General features: G+C 48.5%; 1 pseudogene; it reads right to left on the reverse strand.

Annotated features, from left to right (window-relative positions):
* Positions 1-295: 295 nt before the first annotated feature.
* Positions 296-18,330, reverse strand: LOC101356710 (transmembrane protein 106A-like; annotated as a pseudogene).
* Between the last annotated feature and the right edge of the window lie 1,771 nt (positions 18,331-20,101).

The raw sequence follows: 20,101 nt of genomic DNA on the forward strand, positions 1-20,101 counted from the left end.
GACTTGAAGGCAGACCAAGGGCAGAATCAGATGCCAGTCCCTGGAGGAGCCAAGTTATTATTCCTGTGGAAAGTCAGAGGGTGTGAGGGTGTATTTGAGAAAGAGAGAGAGAGACAGAGAGAGTGTGTGTGTGTGTGTGTGTGTGTGTGTGTGTGTATTCTGGGGGTGGTGGTGAGGGGAGGTTAAGGCAGGGGTTTTCCTTTTGCAAAGTCACTACAGTCCATCCTTGGGTACAACGAGAGTTGTGGGAGATACCAGGCTGGCAGGTACCCAGAGTGCAATGACAGAAGACAGGTCACTGCGAGTGAGGGGCCAGCAAGTGGGGCACTGACGAGTTTCCCCGGCAGTCCACATACTCATAGCTCTGGAAAATAAGCTGTTCTGAATGTCTCAGGTACGAACTGGTCAGTGTGCCCCTGGAGAGAGAGGAGGCTTTGTTGCCCTGCTGTGCTGTCTGGGGAGGGTCAGCTCCTTCAGATAGCACCTTCCCCCTTCCTTCTGCTCCTTACTCTGCCAGGGTACCTGGGACAACAGCCCCACCTGACCCAGCAGCTTCTAGACAACTCTGTGGCTGTCACCACCAAGGTAGGACCTAGATAAGGGGCTGGGCTTGGTATTCCCAAGAGCCAACAAAGATTCCTGGAATCAGCTTGGATGGCTCTGAGACGGAGCTGAGGTGGGACGGGGATAGGGCAGGAGGGTGGGGCGGGAGACCAGGGTCCCAAACCCTAGTTACTGGATGTGCAAAAACACATGATGGATTTTGATTTTCAGCCAGTTACTGATTTTACTGAGAGAGAGGGAAAGACTGAATATGGGACCCTGTTTCACATGAAATGACCTGTCAGAAAGCTCAGAGGAGACATACAGGTCCCAGACTCCTCCCCTTCCCTCGTGGACCCCTTCCATCAAGAGCCTGCAAGATGCTGCTCACACCCTCCCCCTTTCCTTCTGCCTAAGGTGACCATGGAACTCTTGCTGCAACATGACCTCCCGAGCCCCCGCCTGCTTGGCCCAGGCAATTGCTGGCCCCACCCTTGACAGAAAGCAAGACACTCATCTTTGTAAGGGAGTCAGGCTGAAGAGCTCAAGGTCACATATTGTAGGGATTAACCAAACTCAGCCTATTTTCTGTTCCAATCTAAGTCCAAACAGGCAGAGGCTGGGGACACCTGAACCCTTGAACATTGCAGACTTAGCCACAAGAGGGCAGGTCAAACACAGGCTGCAGGGTTTGCTAAGCAGGAAAGCCCCTAAGGGAGAAAATCAAGGGATAATCACTATGTATTTTCATCCCATATCCTGCTGGCCACTATGTAAAACAGCTGCCAATCAAATGGGCACAGGGTGAGTGCCAACACTGGCTGATTCCCTCCCACCACCACACAGATCCACCCACCAGAGGGCAGGCTGTCTAGGGAGAGGGAAGTCACCTGTTCACTGGCCAAAGGGCTGATGGGCAAGAGGAGGCTCTCAGAGACCTGCCCCACCACGAGGACATGTAGAGAACCTGGATGGCCAGCTGGGTCACAGTGATGGGGTAGCAGTTGCGATTGGAGATTTTCAAGACATCCTGGGGCCAAAGACAAGGAAAGGCAGGGATGTGAGTGGCCATCCTTGAGGGGAAAGACAACAGTTGCAGAAACCTGGCTCCCCAGCCTGATTGAGCCCCACCCCCATGATCGGTCTCGGGTGTGGAGGATCTGTAGCAGGAAGCCCCCCAGAGGGGTGCTTAATGGTGAGGGGCCAATTTTAACAGGGCGTTAACCTGTATTAGGATCTCTTCTCCACCCCACATGGCTTCTCTCCACTCAGTCCTACCCCAGAGTCTCAGGCACCCCTACCCCTCTTATCTAGTCTTGATTCTGACCCATCAGTGTATATGGTCTCAATCCTACATAATCTTCTATGGGTGTCATGGATTGAATTGTGTCCCCAAAAATTATGTATCAACTTGGCTAGGTCATGATTCCCAGTACCGTATTATTGTGTAATCTGATGTGATTTCCTTATGTGTTATAAACTCTACCACTATGATGAGGTTATATGTGATTTCCTTATGTGTTGTAAACTCTGTCACTATGATGAGGTTATACTGATGATGTCTACAAGATTGGATAGGAGCCCAGGAGCATCCACTCACTGTTATGTTGAGGTGGCTATCAGCCGTCAAAGGCCACTGTGAAGGAGTTGAGACCAGCAGACTGCACAGTGACAGATAGAGGAAACAGGAGAAAGAAGATGAGGGCGGAAGTCACCAGGCACATGAGCACTGCCAGGAACACGAACAGCTTCCTGTGAGAGAGCAGGACCCGGGGTAGAGGAGAGGTCTGAACACCAGGGAACTTGAAGGAGAGGGTTCAGACACTCCTCTCCAACCACAAGGCTCTCCCCTAGCTTTCCTCCCTACAACTGCACATTTAGCTCCCAGATGTGGAAGACGAAATCAGGCTCAAGTGTGGCTCCAAGTGGATAGGAGCACAGGACAGGGAGGCAGGCAGTCTGCCTCCATTCTCAGCTCTCTGTACCTACCAGCAAATATCTCTGAGCAACCCACTTGACCACCCTAAACCTCAATTTCCTCATCTGTAAAATGGAGATAATAACTGTACCTATCTCATAGAATTTGTTATGGGGTAATGTATGAAAGGAATCCCTGAAGCACAAATGGTTAATGTGCTCAGCTGTTAACCAAAACTTTGGAGGTTCAAATCTACCCAGAGGCACCTCAGAAGAAGGGCCTGATGGCCTACTTAGAAAATATCAGCCACTGAAAACCCTATGGGTCACACTTCTATTCTGACACACATGGCGTTGCAATGAGTAGGAATCAACTCAATGACAACTGGTTTTTAATGATGGAAAAGCACTAATCCCAGGTCTTGACACACAGGAAAAGCTCAGCTCTTAGCAACAAATGTCAGCTCTTATCACTAGTAGAAATAAGTCCCATGTATTTTGAGACTTCTGAATTCTACCATTAATATTCAGACAAGGAGACCATCCATCCACCATCAAATTCAAAACAGATATGTATGAAAGAGACAGGAGTCCCTGGGTGGTACAAATGGTTAAGTACTCTATTACCAGCTGAAAGACTGAACACACAGAGGCACCTAAGAAGACAGGCCTGATGATCTGCTTTTGAAAAATCACAGCCTAGAAAAACTCAATGGAGCAGTTCTACTCTGTACACATGGGGTCACCATGAGTCAGAATCAACTCAACCACAACCAACAACAACAATAATGAAAGAGATAGCACCTTGTTAGTGTCTTAGGAGAGGAATGGCCAGTTTCTGATTCTGGTGCAGAAGTCAGAGAGGGCTGCGGGGGGGCAGGGGGGTGCTCCGAGGCTGAAGCTGAGGACCTCAGGAGGAGGTTTTTTGGGATTCATGTCAAATGGACCCAGGTGAAAGAGTCACAGGGCCCCCGGTGAAACCCAGGGCTGCCTCTGAGGCTCTGAAGTGTCCCAGCACGGGGAGCAGCTGGTTTGCCATCTCTACCGGAGGAGAACAAGCTGGCCTCAACTGCCATAGCAAGAGAAAGTCTTAGGAAAAAGAACTTCGTCAGAGAAATTGCAGCCAGGGCCACCCCTCCCTCTTGGGAGGACTTGCAGAGCCATGAGGTCCTCTCTGAGTGCCAGAGGGGAGCAGTGATGCTCAGGGAAGGACACTAAGGGAGTGTCTGCTGTGCCTGGAGCTTCTGAAACCTGGAATATCCCTGGAAACTACTGCTAGTATGACTGAGCCCAGTGAGGCTCAGGCTCTTTGGGAGAGAACCAGTGGAGAAAAGTTGGGGGCAGTAGAATGGGGGAGACAAACAAGAGGACCAGCCCCCATGGGACAACAGCCTGTGCAGTTGGGGGAGGAAGAGAGCCTTACATGTGTCTGGGCTTCAGCCTCTGGTCCCCATAGGGGATGAGGGCCACCAGCTGTTTCTCCTCTGTAGAGAGAAGAGGGGGAGAGGGAGGGGCAAGAAGTAGTCATGAACAGTGTCTCCTGTTCCAGCCTCCCAGAAAGACCAGTCCACCTCACAGAGCAGTGTCAGAAGCATGCTGCCTCTGCTCCCCCAGCCCCCACACCGGCAGGACTGGAAACACTGAGCTACACTACTGAAATAGTCAGCTTAGCTTTCCATCTCTAGAATGGAAGTGAAATTTTCATTGACAGGTGTGAGGAATCTCTAAAAGTCATCAGTAAATCAGAGATGCCCAGCTTTGGGGAGGTAATTTGTAATTTCCTAAATCCTAAAGCACAGAGCTTTGCTCGGGCAGCAGACTGGCTAGAAAACACCAGCAGGGGATACAACCAGGACAGAGGGGGTCTCTGCAGCAAGCCCTGGCCAGCCTGAGACGGGGTGACCAAGAGCTGGGAGCAGACCCAAACTCATTCAAAGAGCATTCAGGGGCCTGGCCCCGGCCCGGCTCAGTGCTCTTCCTGGATTTCAGGCTATTTCCGGAGCCTTGGCCTACCCACCTCAGGGGATCTCCCCACTGGCCTGGCAGGTGGGACAGGTCAAAAAGCCTTCACCAACAGCCCCTTCACCAGGCACACATGAAATAAAGCACTTGCTGCTACTGGTGCTGGAATAGCTGATGGCATTACTGCCAGGGGCTACATCTGGGGACCGGGTCAACTTGCTCTCATCCTCCACAGAGCCCAGGCAGCTGGGAGGAGGTCTCATCCATCCTTCAGGGGAATTTTCTCTAATGAGACAAGAACAAAGTTCAGTGCTCAGCTTGTTAGCACTGACATGGAACGTAACTGTAGTTTTAAGTTCTCAAATTAGGCAAACAGCCCCACCAAGAGGCTCCAGCAAGTGCCAGCCTGAGGAACACAGGGTGTGGAAAACTGAGCAGTTATCCAGGACTTTGACATCAGAAATCCCAATGCATGTCAGCTCCTTTCCTCATTCTAGGGGAGCTCAGTCTGCCTACAGGAGGGAAAATAAAAGGGATAAGAAAATAAATTCTTTCACATTAAGGGACTTCCATAAGTGAATAGCAGAGCTTTCTCCCCCCTGAGAAAGTTGCTGAGCTGTCATTCACTTCAAGGGAAGGAAGTTGCCTAGGACTGGGCTGTAGCAGTCTGGACAGTCCCTTCAGCCTCTCAACAAGGCTGTTCTGAAGAGGTCTCTAGAGCACCCAGGCAGAAATGCCTGAGATATCCCAGCCCAGTTGTGGAAGAAAGCTTCCATTCTTAAGCCTGGACATATGCTCACTTTATAGGAAAACTGGGACCCTTTGAAACAAGGAGAAAGGAAGTGAGCTAGGTGTGGCTAGGAAACCTTTGGACCTGGGACCCCTGTACTGAGAACCTCCTAGACCCAGGGGACAGATATCTATAACACCAGAGACAGCGCAAGACTGCAAGAAGTGGCAGCAAGTACTGCAGAGAACTGGCAGCAGCAGAACCAGACCAGTGCGAGACAACTCAGTGGGCTTCCCTGCCCGAGGAGTGAGGCGGCTACAGTGGGTGCGCCAACCCATAGAGCACCTTTGGGACCAGGCTTACTGGTGGAGCAGGATGGCCCTGGGCACTTATTGGCAGAGCTACAGAGATTTGTAACATTTGCCCAAGCAGGGCAGAGGATGGCCGAGGGGCCAAGGGTCAGAGAGAGAGAGGCCTGCCTGCAGGCATGACTGAGAAGAGGCTGTCCTGATGGAAGAACTGTATCCTGAGTCATTTCTGATCCTGAATCAAACCCATTGCAGTTGAATGAATTCCGACTCATAGCAACCCTATACGACAGGGAAGAACTGCCCCACAGGGTTTCCAATGAGCAGCCAGTGGATTCAAACTGCTGACCTTTTGGTTTGCAGCCGAACGCTTAACCACTACACCACCGGGGTCTAATCCCGAATCAGGGACGAATTAACCAGTAAGCAAGGTATGCACTAGCTTAATGTTTACTTAGTAATCTGTAGTGCACAATTTCACCTGGGTTTCAGTGAAATTGTACGCTACAGATTAGTCATGAAGCACAAGTAAGGCTATGCATACTTTGCTTATTGGGTAATCCGTCACTGTCCTGAATTGTAACCTGCTCTTCCCTATGAGTTGGAATTGACACAGTGGCAACAGGTTTGCTTTGTGTGTGTGTGTTTTGCTTACTTCTCTAATAAACCCCATAATTGTTGAGCATTGTCTGCGAGTTCTGTGTGGCCACTGCAAGAATTAGTGAACCCAGCAGAGAAGTAGAGTGCTTGAGGAGGGTAAAAAGGTTGGAGAGAGGAAGAGGGGGCATATGTGACCTCTACTTCATAAAATCAGCCTTGGGCTGTTGTTGCTGACAATGATTTCCTCTCCCCCTTGTGAAGTTAGACAAGGTGGTCTGACGCTGCCACCACGCCATTTTTACATCTTTGATGTGGTGAAACCCATGTGAAATTCTTGACTACAGATTAGTAAGTAAGCACATGTAAGCCCGTGCTTACCTTGCTTACTAGGTTATCTGCTCCTGGAACCTGGGCTAAAATAAAGGGAGCCTCATCTGGTTCAGATCGGGGGTCCTATGACTCCTCTCACCTCTAGGATGGCAAGGTTTCTGGAGCGTGTCTTTGGGGTGAAGGACTCTGGGGCAGGGTGGTGCTGGGGCCGCTCCTGCAACCAGCCCCCATCTGCAGGGTCCTGGGGGAGTGAATGGGCAGCATGGCAGGGAGCAGGGAGCAGGGACCTTGGTCTCCAAGGAAACCAAAGCTATTTCCAGTGCTCCTCAGGGTTTAGCCAGCTGGGCAGGGAGGCAGGCAGGGACGGAGAATCTGGGAATTGATTGAGGGAGGATTTCAAGTCCCACCAGAAACCCAGATAGTTGGGCTAGGGGGAGGCACACAGAGCCCCTTGGCCCTGCCTCCGAAAGGGAAAGGAAGTTAGGAGGGTTCTGGGAGTATCCCACCCTCTGGTGATGGCAGTAACAGAAAGGGCTTCAAGTGGAATCAAAAGTGCTAAAGCCAGGCTCATCTACAGGATTTGACTCCTGCTGCGGGAAGCCCCGCCTCGGGCCCGCCCCTCCTCTCCTCTGGCCCCGCCCCTCCTGCTCACGCCCTCCCTCTCCATGCAGGTGCAGAGAGAAGCTGTCCTCCTCTTCCAGCCTGAAGATGTCAAGATGGCTTCCGCAGGGACCGGGCAGTCCAGGTAGGAGTTTCAGAGAAACGTTATTTCTTCACTGTTTGAGTGGTTATGTACAAGTACAGTGGGGTGGACGCCAGGACCTACAGCTCTCCTGGACTTCCACAGTACGACTCAAGTAGTCAAGATGAGTCCCTCTAGGAAGGGTCTCTACGCGCCCCAGTTAAACACATCTGCTGCTCAGCTTACTACCCAGAAGCCCCATAAAAACCTTTTAAATAATGAACAGCCTGGTTTCCTCCTGAATCCTGGTTTATTTTAATAGCATTCAACAGTATACTGTAGATCACCATTCGTTATAAATACAACCAGGTTAAATAATACTATTTTAACTATCCTTCCCCCTTCTGGCTGGTGGTCAGATTCTTCTCTTTTTCTTGAACAATCATTGTCATGAATAAATCTCGAACGGTTTTTATTACTCTTTCTCTCCCTTCATCAACTGCACCCAAGACTCCCCTTTGTAAACAGAGGACCTGGGCTCTATAAAAAGCAAGCTCTTCCCCACTCATCCTAAGATTAAACCAGAACTGTTTCAGTGAGTTTGCCGCCAACCCAAGTTTTGCAAAATACTTCTCTAGGCTCTTTAGGGCAAATACCTTTAAACAGACTTAAGACATTCAGGAACTCACCAGAATATCCGATATGTCACATCCACTCTCTTGCCCACCCATGAACTCGACTGAGATTAACATAAGAGCCTGCCTTTCATTCATGTTTCTATTTCCCCCTACTCTGCTGTAAAATAAGATCTGCCATGACATTAATTAAAAAAAAGAAAAGTGATTGTTAAATTTATTTTTCCCTTTAAATAATAGGAAGCCCTGGTGGCCTAGTGAGTTAAGTAAGCAGCTGCTAATCAAAAGGTCTGGTGGTTCCAATGTGCCAGTCAGTAGTTCCTTGGAATCCCTATGGGGCAGATCTACTTTGCCCTATAGAGTTGCTGTAAGTTAGAATACACTCAACTGTGATGGATTTTTTTTTTTTTAAGTAATAAAAGGCTTCTTCTCTTCCTCTATAGGATTAGCAAGATATATCACACTACCTACTTAACAATATTTTCCCCTTAAAGAACAGAAAACTGCAAAATTACTACAGTAGACATAGCTCTATAGGTGCTGGTGGGTTGATTATTTAGCAGATTCCTCCCTCCTTTCACTGAAATGCAGAGACCTAGAAGGTGGATCCTCTTCAATACATCAGGTGGTCTCTCAATTACTAAGTCTTGCAGGCAAATGACCTTCTCCTTGAGATAGGAGGAGTAGCACTGTTTCTGTGATGCTCTGGGTGTCATTTCCATCCACGTGGCTAGGAGGCTTGGGGTAGTGTTAGAGAAATTATAAGAAAAATTATTGAAAACAACTGATAGCCTTTCTTCCAACGTTCATTTTTCACTTAGAAATTGACAACAGATATCCCCATAAAAAATATCCACATTAACTAAAAAAAAAATTGGGTTCAATACAAGCAGAAAGAAAACTGGTTCTACAGGAGGTTCAAATTATACTCTTCAATACACTAAAATAGAGAGAGGATTTTTATCTGAATCAATTAAAAAACTGTCTTCCTACTATTCATCCAATGTCTAAAGTGAAAATTGAAGTTCTGGTCTTTAATTGACTCCAGCACATACTGTATGTATTGCAGGTATTGTCTTGATAATTCTGTGATGGCCTATATAAATATTCATCAGATTGAAAATCAAACAAGTGCTTTTACCCCAACCCCAGTAAAAAAATAAAGATCACCTCTGAGAGTCAGGCAGTTACTTAATTCAAAGAAGCTCTTCAACAGCAGTGGCTATACCAGTCGTTGTTGACCTGAAGGAGTTCTGACACAACCTGCGTGATGTTGTAATTATGTTTCTTCAGCAGCCTTAGATTCAGCTGCTTGTCACAAAATCTAATTTCAAAGAGATGGGCCATCAAGCTGCTGTCTGGTCTTCAGAAGCTACTGGCTGTGTATAGACAAGAATAGCAGAACACCATTTTCTGTATAATTTAAGTGCTTATCTTGTAAATTTTTAAAATTGTTACAGTTTACCTTACGAAGCATAGCACACTAATCTTCCTAGACTTGTTCAATATAGTAGGTAATGAGATACAAGGGTATGGTGCACTTGCCCACCTTGTACCAGTGGGCCTTCTGAGGGTTAAGGAGGATTGGGAAGGCCCTGCTATAGATTAGGTATGTCTGTGCTGGAAGGAGAAAGGAAGCCAGGGGACTGATGAACTGTCCTTAGAACTAGGAAGAGAGTACTTCAGAGGGGACTTTCAGAAAGAAGCACTCTGGCCAGATGAAATTAACCCTGGCAACCCGGTGAAGATAAACCCTCATTTATGAAAATGGAGATAACAAAATAACCTCCTATTTTGCAGGCCTGCTGAGAGAATTCCAACGAGAAAGTCTGTAAGCGCGTTGAGCACCATCTCTGGCATCTCCCTCTATACCGAATTCCATTGTTCCCTTCTTCCCTCTTATTTCAGAATATATTATCCATCCTCCTTTCCAGGTTATTCCTTCCATGATAACTTTGATTTGTATCTCATGACTTCTCGCCATCTCAGAATCTTTTTCCATGAAGTATTCTCTCTCTCATCTTTATCTTTAACCTCTGTCACTACTAGCTTGCTCTTTTCCTTTCAAAAAGAGAGCTCAAGTCTCACCCATCTTTAAAATTGTCTCACTCTACTTTATGTATCTTAGCTTCCCCTCTTTTTCTCTTTTAGCCCAGCTATTTGAAAAGTGGTGCATACTTGCACTTTAAAATTCCTTACCACTCAGTCAAACCTCTCTGTAGCATTTGACACTGTTAACCATCTCCCTCCCTAATTAAAAACTCCCTTCCCTAAGTGCCAGCACAGACCTCTCATTTTCCCCTTAGTTACCTTCTTTGCAGGTTCCTCCTTCCTTCCCTTTCCTTAAAGACTTCTTGTTCCCTTCCCTCCTCTTCCTGAATGATCTCATGCAATCACATGGCTCTTGCTATAACCTGTATGTAAGCAACTCTCAAACTTCATCTCCAGGCCAGATGTCTCCCCTGTGCTCCAGATTTATACATCCAACTGCTTTCTGGATATCTTTACTTGGATGTGCCATGCACGCCTCAAACTCAACACCATTGAAAACTGGCCTAATTCATTCTCCTCTCATCCAAATATATCCTTCTTCCTCTATATCCTCTTTTATTGATCACCTAAGCCAGAAACTTGAGATTTCTCCTTGACTTCTTTCTAGCCACTTAATCATGGTTTCCAAGTTCTGTCATTTTACTTCTTAATTATCTCTTTCATCCTTCCTTCCTACGTACACATGGATTCTCAAACTAATTTCTTTCCTGCTTCACACCAACATCCTTACCATGGTAGAGGACTCTTGTGCAGAACAGATGTGATCTTGTTAATCACTTTATTAAAACTCTTGAATGGCTCCTCCTACAAGCAGTAAAATAAAATCCAGACTCCTTAACACATGGGATACAAGGAGCATGATGATCTGCCTCCTGCCTAGATATTTGGTCTTTTCTTATTCTTCGTCTCAGAACAATGAGTCCTGTTCCCCAAATTCAACTTACTCACTTACACTTCCAAGACTTTTTTCTGGCTACTCTGTCTGTCTTCAATGCCTTTCCCACGTCTTTCTTGGTCAACACTTTGTCCTTCAGGACTCAGTGCAGGTAACATCTACCAGGAAGCCTTGTGAGCCTAGGTGAGGTGTTCCATTTGTCTGACAGCACCAGCACAAGATCTTACCCTTTACTCTAAATGTCTCTTTACCTGTCATTTCCCAGGCTTTGGGTAGCGTCTTGGCTATCTAGTGCCGCTATAATAGAAATAGAACAAGGGGTTAGCTTTAACAAACAGAAATTTACTGTCTCACAGTTTAGGAAGCTAGAAGTCCAAATTGATTGACTCTAGCTACATCCTAATCCTGTAGATTGTGTCCTGCCTCATAACATCATAAAATCCTAAAGCCAAACCCATTGCCTTTTTGTTAATTCCGACTCAAAACAACCGTATAGGACAGAGTAGAAAGTCCCCTCTGAAGAACTCTCTTCCTCTTTCTAAGGACAGTTCATCAGTCCCCTGGTTTCCTTTCTCCTTCCAGCACAGACATACCTAATCCATAGCAGGGCCTTCCCACAGGGCAAGAACCACACCTGCTGTGTTCACCTTGCATACCAGAGTCTCTCCCAGCACCCAGAAAATAAGATGAGGTGATAAGTAACTATGTGTTGAACGGAACAGATTTCGGTGGGAGATCTTTAGCAAAGTGTGAAGAATGGGCTATGTCTTAACCTGGTTTCCCTAGAAAACAGAGTCTGAGGCTTAGCTGCTAACACTTTTTGGTGGAGTGAAGTCCTAGGGAAGCAGGGATGAGGGGAAAGGGAATTAGGTGTGAGGCAGGGAAAGAGGGAGAGAAAATATAAGGGAGGGTGTTATGGATTGAATTGTGTCCCCCCAGAATTTACGTTGAAGTCCTAGTCCCTGGCACCTGGGAAGATAACCTTGCTTGGAAATAGGGTTTTTCAAGATTTTACCAGTTAATTTGAGGTCATACTGTACTAGGGTGGGTCCTAATCCAATCTGAAAGATGTCCTTACAAAAGAGGAGAAGAGACACAGTGACACAAGCAGAGGGAAAATGGCCCTGTGATAATGGAGTTACGTTGCAGCTGCAAACCAGAGAATCCCTTGGTCTACCAGAAGTTGTGAGACAGAGAGACAAGAAAGGATCTTGGCCCAGAGTCTTCAGAGATAATATGGCCCAGCCAACACCCTGCACTTGGACTTGGAGCCCTGGGACTGTGAGATGGTAAATTTATCTTCTTATAAGTAATCCAGTTTGTGGCACTTTGTTTCTGGCAACCCTGGGTCACTAACATGGAGGGCATTACTGAAGTGACCACAGCTTTGTGATAAGCACAGCAAATTGCTTAGCCTCGTAAGATGTCTTCAGAGGGGCCATGTGAACCTCAGGACTCCACAAAGTCTACCTTGGAGGAGGCAGGGAGAAGAAATTATCCATAAGCTCCTGTGTCCTATTGCTGTGCTTATTGGACATCACCCCAAGGGCCTCTAGATCTCTGCCCATCTGTGGGTGCCACAGGCCTCCAGCAGAAACTAGAGAAGCTGATCCTCAAGGCCATGGTGGCTGCCTCTTTGGCCTTGAGTGCAGCAGGTGGGGTGAACTGGCGAGGGAGCAGATGAGGAGCACCCCATCTGCTGCCCTGCAGTCAATAACTCCTCAGAGGCCTGGCCATCCAATAGCCTGCAGAGGCACTTCAGGGCCTCAGTGGCCACAGAGAAGCTCCAGGACAGGAGGCAGGAGACGTGCAGCCTCGCCTCTACCACAAGGAAGGAAAAAGGGAGACAGGGTCTTCTGAGGAGATGAGTCTGTCCTTCTGTGAATCTGTCCTTACATAACCCAAGGCAAGGCCACTCGTAATCGAAATGTCTCAGTTTTTTCAATGTTTGTCAGTTGTGAATGTATTAAACTTTTGAGATGCAGACAAAATACTCTTGTTTATATATGTCTAATTCATTATTATGTTTACATTTTAAAGCATATATTATGTAAAGTAGTATATAAGTTTATAAATGTTTCTTTTTCTCATTGCACATTTTGCAAAACAGTTTTATTCTGAAAACCTGTATGTGGATCATGGGCCCTAGTGTCCTTATCACCCCAGAGCCTCCTGTGGAGTCATCCAGCAGGTTTCTGGAAAACCTCATTTCTTGAGAACAACAAAAACAAAACGGCTTGAGAATTCACATCCCCTATTTACCGTCAAAAAAGGTCTCGAGAAATTCAGTTTTCAGGTGGTGAACTTATCGTAGGTGGAAACGGGGCCCGGCTTGAGCACTCTGTAGAGGTGTGAGGCTGGTGTCACACCAAGGGGATAGTGAAAGCACTGTTGACGGACAAGTGGGAACAGAAACGACCCTGCGATTTGTGACGTGGTCACAGCAGATGAATTTATGGACAGAGAATCTGAAAGGGTTGCTTTGGTTGAAAAGAAAAATAAAGAGGGAAGAGGACTTAGAGAGACTGAAAGGAATTTAAGGGTCATCACAATAGAATGGAAACCTACTCTAAAAAGATACATGATGACAATCAGGCACAATTGAATCCTGATAGATATTGGATGTTTTTAAGGAACGATTGTTTATTTTTTCAGATGAGATAACCGTATGGTAATTATCTTAAAAGAGTCCTTTTCTTAGAGATTCATGATGTCTAGAACTTACTTTAGAATAATCCAGTGGCAGGGGTTGGGGAGGAGACAGGGAGGAAGTACGTGTGTTTGTTTTGGGGGTGTAAGGAGGAGGCAAGATTGGCCACAGTTGATAATTGCTTAAGCTGGGTGATGAGTACTTGGAGATTGATTATACTCTTCTCTGTGAAGAGTATAACATCTTCCATAATAAAAAATGAAAAAAAATAAAATGAAATGTTTGCAACGGCTTTTTCAAACTGAGGTTATTTAGAGAGCGTTTTGTAGTATGAGAGGCACTGTAAGAACTAGGTTATTATTCCCTCTTCCCTGACAAATTCTTTGGAAAAACAATAACTCTCGGTATCGGTGTCTAGATTAGTGACTTGGCCAAGGCAGCCGGCTTGTAAATGATCACATCGGGATTGGATTTTAGGCTGCTTTACTCTAGAGCTTTCTCCCTGGTTAGCTCTGTAGCAACGAGTCATGGCCAAGCTGGTCAGAACCTAGGCTGGTTGATGTCACAGCCCACTCATCTGTCTTAATCTGGTCAGATCTTGTAGTTGTTCGGTTAATCGGCAGAAGTGAGCAGGCGTGAAGGAGCGTGGCCACTTGCCTTGAATAGTCAGTGTGCCGTGAGCCTTGTTCATGTGACTGAAAGAAGGAATGGGGAACACAGCTAATCTGGAGAGTCAGTAAGTGGAGATGAGGAAAGAAAGTTGCTGTTGTATATTTTGGAAAACACTGCATAAGTCAGTTTAGCTGCGCTCACAAACAGCCCCTCCAAATCTCATGGGTTTAAAACAATACACATTTTTTTTATTATCGTCCTTGCGTGTGGGTGTCTGTGTGTCAGTAACTCTGAGTGCACGCTTGCTATAAATGGCAGAATCACGTCTCCACAGAGCTTGTCAGTACGAGGCCCTCAGGAGGCTCCCTGTGACCACATAACATCCTGGCGGCTGAGGACTCACCCCGAGCCCAGGCTGTGGTCTTCACTCTGTCAGGCACAGGGTGGGTTAGCAGAGAGAGGAGATTGACCACCTGGACCCAGATCATCAGGATCCTGGGGATCCACAGTTCTGCCGCCTCCTCAGAGAGGAATTGCCTCCCATCCATGGACTAAATTTCTCATCCGCACCGACCCTGGGGCAAGAGTCAATGGCAGGGCAGGTTCCCCTGTCCCATGACTGGCCACATTCTCTGCATGGCCAGTGTTCTATAATGGCCATCTTTAACTGGTTAACCATTTAACTGTTTAACTGCTACTCTAGAGGCTCACAGCCTCCTGGATGGAAGCAGACACACTACAACAGTGAGCTCAGCAGCCCCTCAGCTCCTGTCCTTTCTGTGACCCCTGCAGAGAGGACCCCTGACAGGGATTTCTAGGCAGGAATCAGGGAAGTTCCTGTGCTCCCAAGTTCTGAACGCAAATGCTGCTTGTATTAAGGCACTGACTGAGCATGTCCAAGAATGACTCCACCCGGGATGGGTTTCAGAACCCCACAGAGGAGACTGCTGCGTGTGGAGCTGAGGTCTTGCCATGTGGGGGACGACGCCCTAGAGCCCCTGCCCACTCGCCTGAGGACAGACTCACCAGTGGTTCCTGTTGCCCATGCAGTTGTTAAGCCATTCCCAGTGATGGTCAAAATCTGCAGTGCATTTGTTGCAAGCACTACAGTGTTTGGATCTCCCACTCCTGGAAGAAAGGATTTGGAAGGAGCATCTGTCACGGGCCCTTGAGGGCCAGGTGTGGTAAAGCAGGTCCTACGAGCAGGGGCTGTGCAGATGAGGAGGGGATACCCCACTTCTGGCAGCCTACCTCCCTGATCTCCAGCCAGGGTATGGCCAGCTCTGAGTTCTCCTGTAGCAGGCCCAGAGAGGGCAGAGTTGAAGACCCAGGAGAAGAATCAAGGACCGCTCAGGGCAACAGAATCCACGGCTGCCTCATGTGGTTGGGTGGCCTCCATGAATCTCCAGCCTTGGGCATCGAGAACCCAGGGTAGACTGGTGCCTCTGGCGCTGAAGGTGAAGCTGCCATGTGGTTCTAGGGCTTGGGGTTGGATTCAAACCCCACCGTTGGGTCCCCTGGAAACTTGCAGCATATAGCCGGCCTGCAAAACCCCAGCTGCCCCGAGACCCCCAGGAAAACTGGAGATCCCCTACCCAGCCAGGCTAGAGGTTCATGATTCCCTCCACCTTCTCTCCATGGGGGCAGAGGATCGTTCCAGAAACTTGGGAAAACCGCTGGCTCTTCCTCCTTGGCTCTAGGATGGAGAGAGGAACCTGTACTGCACAGGAGCACGCTGAGCTAGGGGAACACTGTCTAAGGGTCACTGCTCCTCATTCAAGAGGAAACACCTCTTTTCAGTTGCATGAACAAGTGTGTGACCCTCACTGTCCAGCCCTGACGCTCTCTCAGCCTCAGTTTCAGCATCTGTAAAATGGGGACAATGGTGGTTTCCACTTCCCAGTGGGCAGTAAGACTTTAAATGTGAGAGTCTCTAAAAAGTGTGGCAGTAGCTGTTCTAATGATGTGCGAGAGTTTGGACTGGTCACGATGGGCACAGGTTTCCCAGAGTTCTTGAACCGAACGTTCAGTTCTGCTGGATGGATGGTAACAGCAGCCATAAGAACTACTAGATGGAACAGTAAGAGCCCACCAATCACCTGCAGCTGGGTCAAGGCAGCAACCTTGTCTGCAGTCAGCCTGGATGCAAGAGTCCAAGTCTGAGGTAGAGGGCAGTGCTGGGCCCTGTCTGTCTGTCCAGGTTGTAGATCGTAGCCCCCTACACGCTTGGCCTCGTGTGAGCACTGTGGTGATGGTGGGATGTAGTGATGGTCCTCCTTTCCCCTTCCTGTGGTCATGAATCCCCATCACCTGCTAACTTCCCACTTGGTTCAGAGTGGGAAACTGCCCACCCAGACACAGGCTCCATCCTCAGGGCTTGGACAGAAGCAAAGGCCTCAACCTCCTCGCCCACCTGACCAGCAGACCATTACTTCTAGACACAAGAAAGAGAGGTCGGCTGAGCAATGGTGGTCTAAATTGAAATGACCAACCATGGACAGTGACAGGCTGTTCAGATGAAGGTCTATACTCCACCTGCATTAGTAACATTGAGGACAGGGCCTTAGTGACACAGAGGCATGTCCATGTTATCCATGCTTTTGACATGTCTTTCCACAGAGGGAGCCTGATGCAGGGGCAGGTTAGGGAGAGAATTATTTCCGGTAGAAGAAATGAATGTATGCATGCATACATGAATTAATGAAGTGTTCAAATATCCAAGGCAATGATATTTTTTAGGATATTGAACTTTAGGACCTGAGGACACCAGTGCAGGTGGCCTGCTGTGACCACAGCTTAGATGTGGGATGTCAACATGGTGAGCGGTGGGCCTGGGCCCCCTGCTCCCCTGCTGCATTTTCTCTGAATCTGTACTTGAGGCCATTTCCCTGGGGTCTCCTTCCCTGGGGGGCTTCTTGCCAGTGTGTTGTGGCCACACTCCAGTGGGGACACACTGACCGAGGCTCCCATGACCCTGACCCTTTTGTACCTCCCTCTTTCCCATGGCCCCACTCTGGCCCATGTGTCCTCTCCTCCAGACTGTGAGATGCACAAGGGCAGAGGCGGGACAAGCTCACTTGGGGCTACAGGCCCAGCTCACCCTGGACGGAGCAGGCGTCCATGACACTGGCCATCTAGACCCCCAGGGACACATGGCTGTGCAGAGGGATGGCACAGAGAGGGCCCAACATGGAGCTGCTAACCTGACATGAACAGTCCGGTTCCTCCCACGACCTCAGGAGGGAGGACAGGATAGGGCACTGGGGCTGGGCCTCCTTTGGGCCTGGGCATTCCTCGGGACTCAGAGGAAGGCTCTTCTTCTTGGAGGCCTTCAGGCTCTCTCTAGCCTGTCTGCCCCGGGCTGGGACAGGGAACAGAGGGAGGGCCCAGGTCCCCATAGAGTAGGGAGAGGGAACATGCTGGCCTCAGGGCTCAGAGGTGAAAGCCCATCCTTAGGATCCTGACCTCCCTCCCTCCCTCTCCCCTGGGACCACACAGGATCCCTGTGGAACCAAAGAGAAGGAGGCAGCAGGGACCCAGCTGCCTCCTGGTCTCCTGCTCCTCACTAGCCCTGCCCTGGCCTCTTGGCCCGATCGCTGACATCTGTACCTGGGTAATGGCCCTGCCTGGGACATGCCCGTACCTGAGGCCGGGCTGCTCTTCCTCGTAGAGGAGGATGACAGCGTCCTCCAGGGTGTGGCTCACAGCCCCCTTGCAGGGTCCCCTGCTCTGCACAGGGGACTGGCTTCTGCACGCCCAGGTCTAAAAGGGCCTTAACAAGGGTGAGTTTGCAGGGGAGCCCAACAAGAACTTAGCTCTGCAGGGACGCTAGCATCAGCCTGAGCCTAGTGCCCAGGGGCTGGACGAGGCTCTTCAGCCTCTGCTCTCCCTGGGGTGAGGCTGGCCACAGTGTCCCCTTCGTCAGACTAGGGCAGTGTGACTGGCTGTGAAGTCGGGGAATCCTCACAGAGATTGATGCTGCTCACAGTGACCCTCCACCCGTGGAGCTGTGTGAGGGGAGCTTTCAAAGGAACCCTTCTGTCTCTTGTGAGTGTGTCCCTGGTCTCCTGCAGAACCCGTTTGTGTGTGTTCACAGGAAAGCAGGAGCATTTCCTGAGCATCAGGACAATGGCTGACAGTCCAAGACAAAGGGACGGGGTGGGCTGCATGGCCAGGGGTCCGCTGTGGCCCTAGTGTGGCTCCTTCCTCAGTGGAGCTGAATGGAATTCTATACCTCGTCCTGCAAACCTGGCAGTGATCTGGTGGGCTTGCCAGGGGTCCCTGACATGCCTGAATTCTTCTGAGACTGGGCTTGAGGAAGAAACTCCACAGAATCATCCAAGGCCAGTTTCCTGAGCAGTCCCCGAACTGCATTGCAGGTGGCAGGGTCGCTCAGGACCACGGCGCCCACCATGGGTTAGAGATGCGACTTCCAGAGCCGCTTGTCTCCTTGTCTGCTGACTTTCCCCAAACCCACTTCCAGCTCATGCAAATGCTCATTTCTGCCCAGTTTAAGATGTAATGAACACAGGCCCTGCTTCTCCCAGTGTAGGAAAGCAGAAGTCCATTTCTGTGTGGCTTTTCCTGTCTTAAGAAAACTACTGCCCCTGAAGACAAACCATTTCCAAGATAGTGACACAAATATTTTCAAAACTTTAAAGGTGAATGACCTACAATTACCTTGAAATCAACACATAAAAAGCGTTTGATAGTAAAATAGCTATTCCAAATATATATGTTTAAACAATTTTTAAAACTTTAGTTTGAAAGAATATACCACCCTGTGTCCCAAGTCACTAAGTTTTAAAAATCTTCTGGCAAAAAATTTTGAGGAAAATCATTTTTGTTTCACTTTAATAAAGGTGATACCTAGAAAATATTCATATTATTAGGTTGTCTTCCCTAGTTCATGTTCTGGAATATTCTTTGGGCTCTGTGTCGTGGAAGACAAGTGTGTTGCTGCTGGCTGTGTTATACATGAAGTATCCCCGACTCGCTCCAAATCACCCCCATAGGCATCTATAGTTTCTGTTACAGGCCATCCCTGGATTACAAATGAGTTCCTTTCTTAAGACTGTCTTTAAGTCCAATTTGTACATAATTCAGTATGGTTCATATCTAACGTCAGTCAAATGTTTGTCCCAGTATATAGTGTACCTTTCTATGCCTGAAAACATTAAAGAAACACTTCCAGATACACTAAAACATCTTTAACATAATAATACTGTAATAATAGTGCTTACATGAGCTTAGCACCCGTTTGTTATTACAAGCCATTGTATGTACCTCCTCCACAGTTGTAGAGATACCAACAGGGTAAATGTCATCCAAAATACTCAGAAGATTCTGTTCTGCAATATCTTTGAGACCAATTAGGTACTTTATTATTGACTCTGAACTACCAACTCTATGTAGTACCACTGGGCCACATTTCTGCTGGGTTTTCAACCCTCCTCAGCAGAGGCAGGGAGGGGTTGAGGGCGTGGGTGGAATAGTGTTGGCACCAGATTTATTATTGCCCTCTCACCTCCTCACCAGACCTGTCCCCCAGAGGCAGCAACTATGAGGCCCCTGCCTCCGGGTGGAAGGGAGAAAATGCAGCTCAAGATGTTTTAAAAGCGAGCCCTGGGCCCACATTTTGGGAGGTAGACGCTTAGGGAAACGCAAGTCCGAAGTTTTCCATGGACACAAGGAAACCATATAGATATGCAGACGTCAGAAATCTGAGAATACCACCCCCGTCGACTCTCAGCGACCAAATGCCAAGAACTGCTACAATAGTGAAATCCCACAAGTGTAAGGTAGGGCAAACAGAAGTCCAGAGAGGTGCTGCAATGGTCCAGGGCTGCACAGCACAGGGAGGGGTAGGTGGGATGGAGTGAGGCAGAGGTGGGTAAGGGGGCGCCCAGGGGGCTGGCTCTGTGCCCAGCAGGGCGCGTTGACAGGTTGTACTCAGAGAACATGGAGCACATGATGCCCGAGTCCAGCTGCTGCCTGCCACCACCTGCAGACCTTCATGCTGAGCAGAGCAGGGGAGCTTGGGAAGGTAGATGGTGGGCCCAGCCCATTCCGAGCTCCAAGGGAAACGGGTGCATGTGGGCTCTCTGCTTGCTGCTGTGGGCCATGTCTGGGTGCACCACGTGGCAGGAGCCTGCCTGCTGTCCACAGCCCCCTAAGGACCCATG

This window comes from Trichechus manatus, unplaced genomic scaffold, assembly GCF_000243295.1.
Source record: "Trichechus manatus latirostris isolate Lorelei unplaced genomic scaffold, TriManLat1.0 scaffold00506, whole genome shotgun sequence".
NCBI classification, from domain to species: domain Eukaryota; kingdom Metazoa; phylum Chordata; class Mammalia; order Sirenia; family Trichechidae; genus Trichechus; species Trichechus manatus.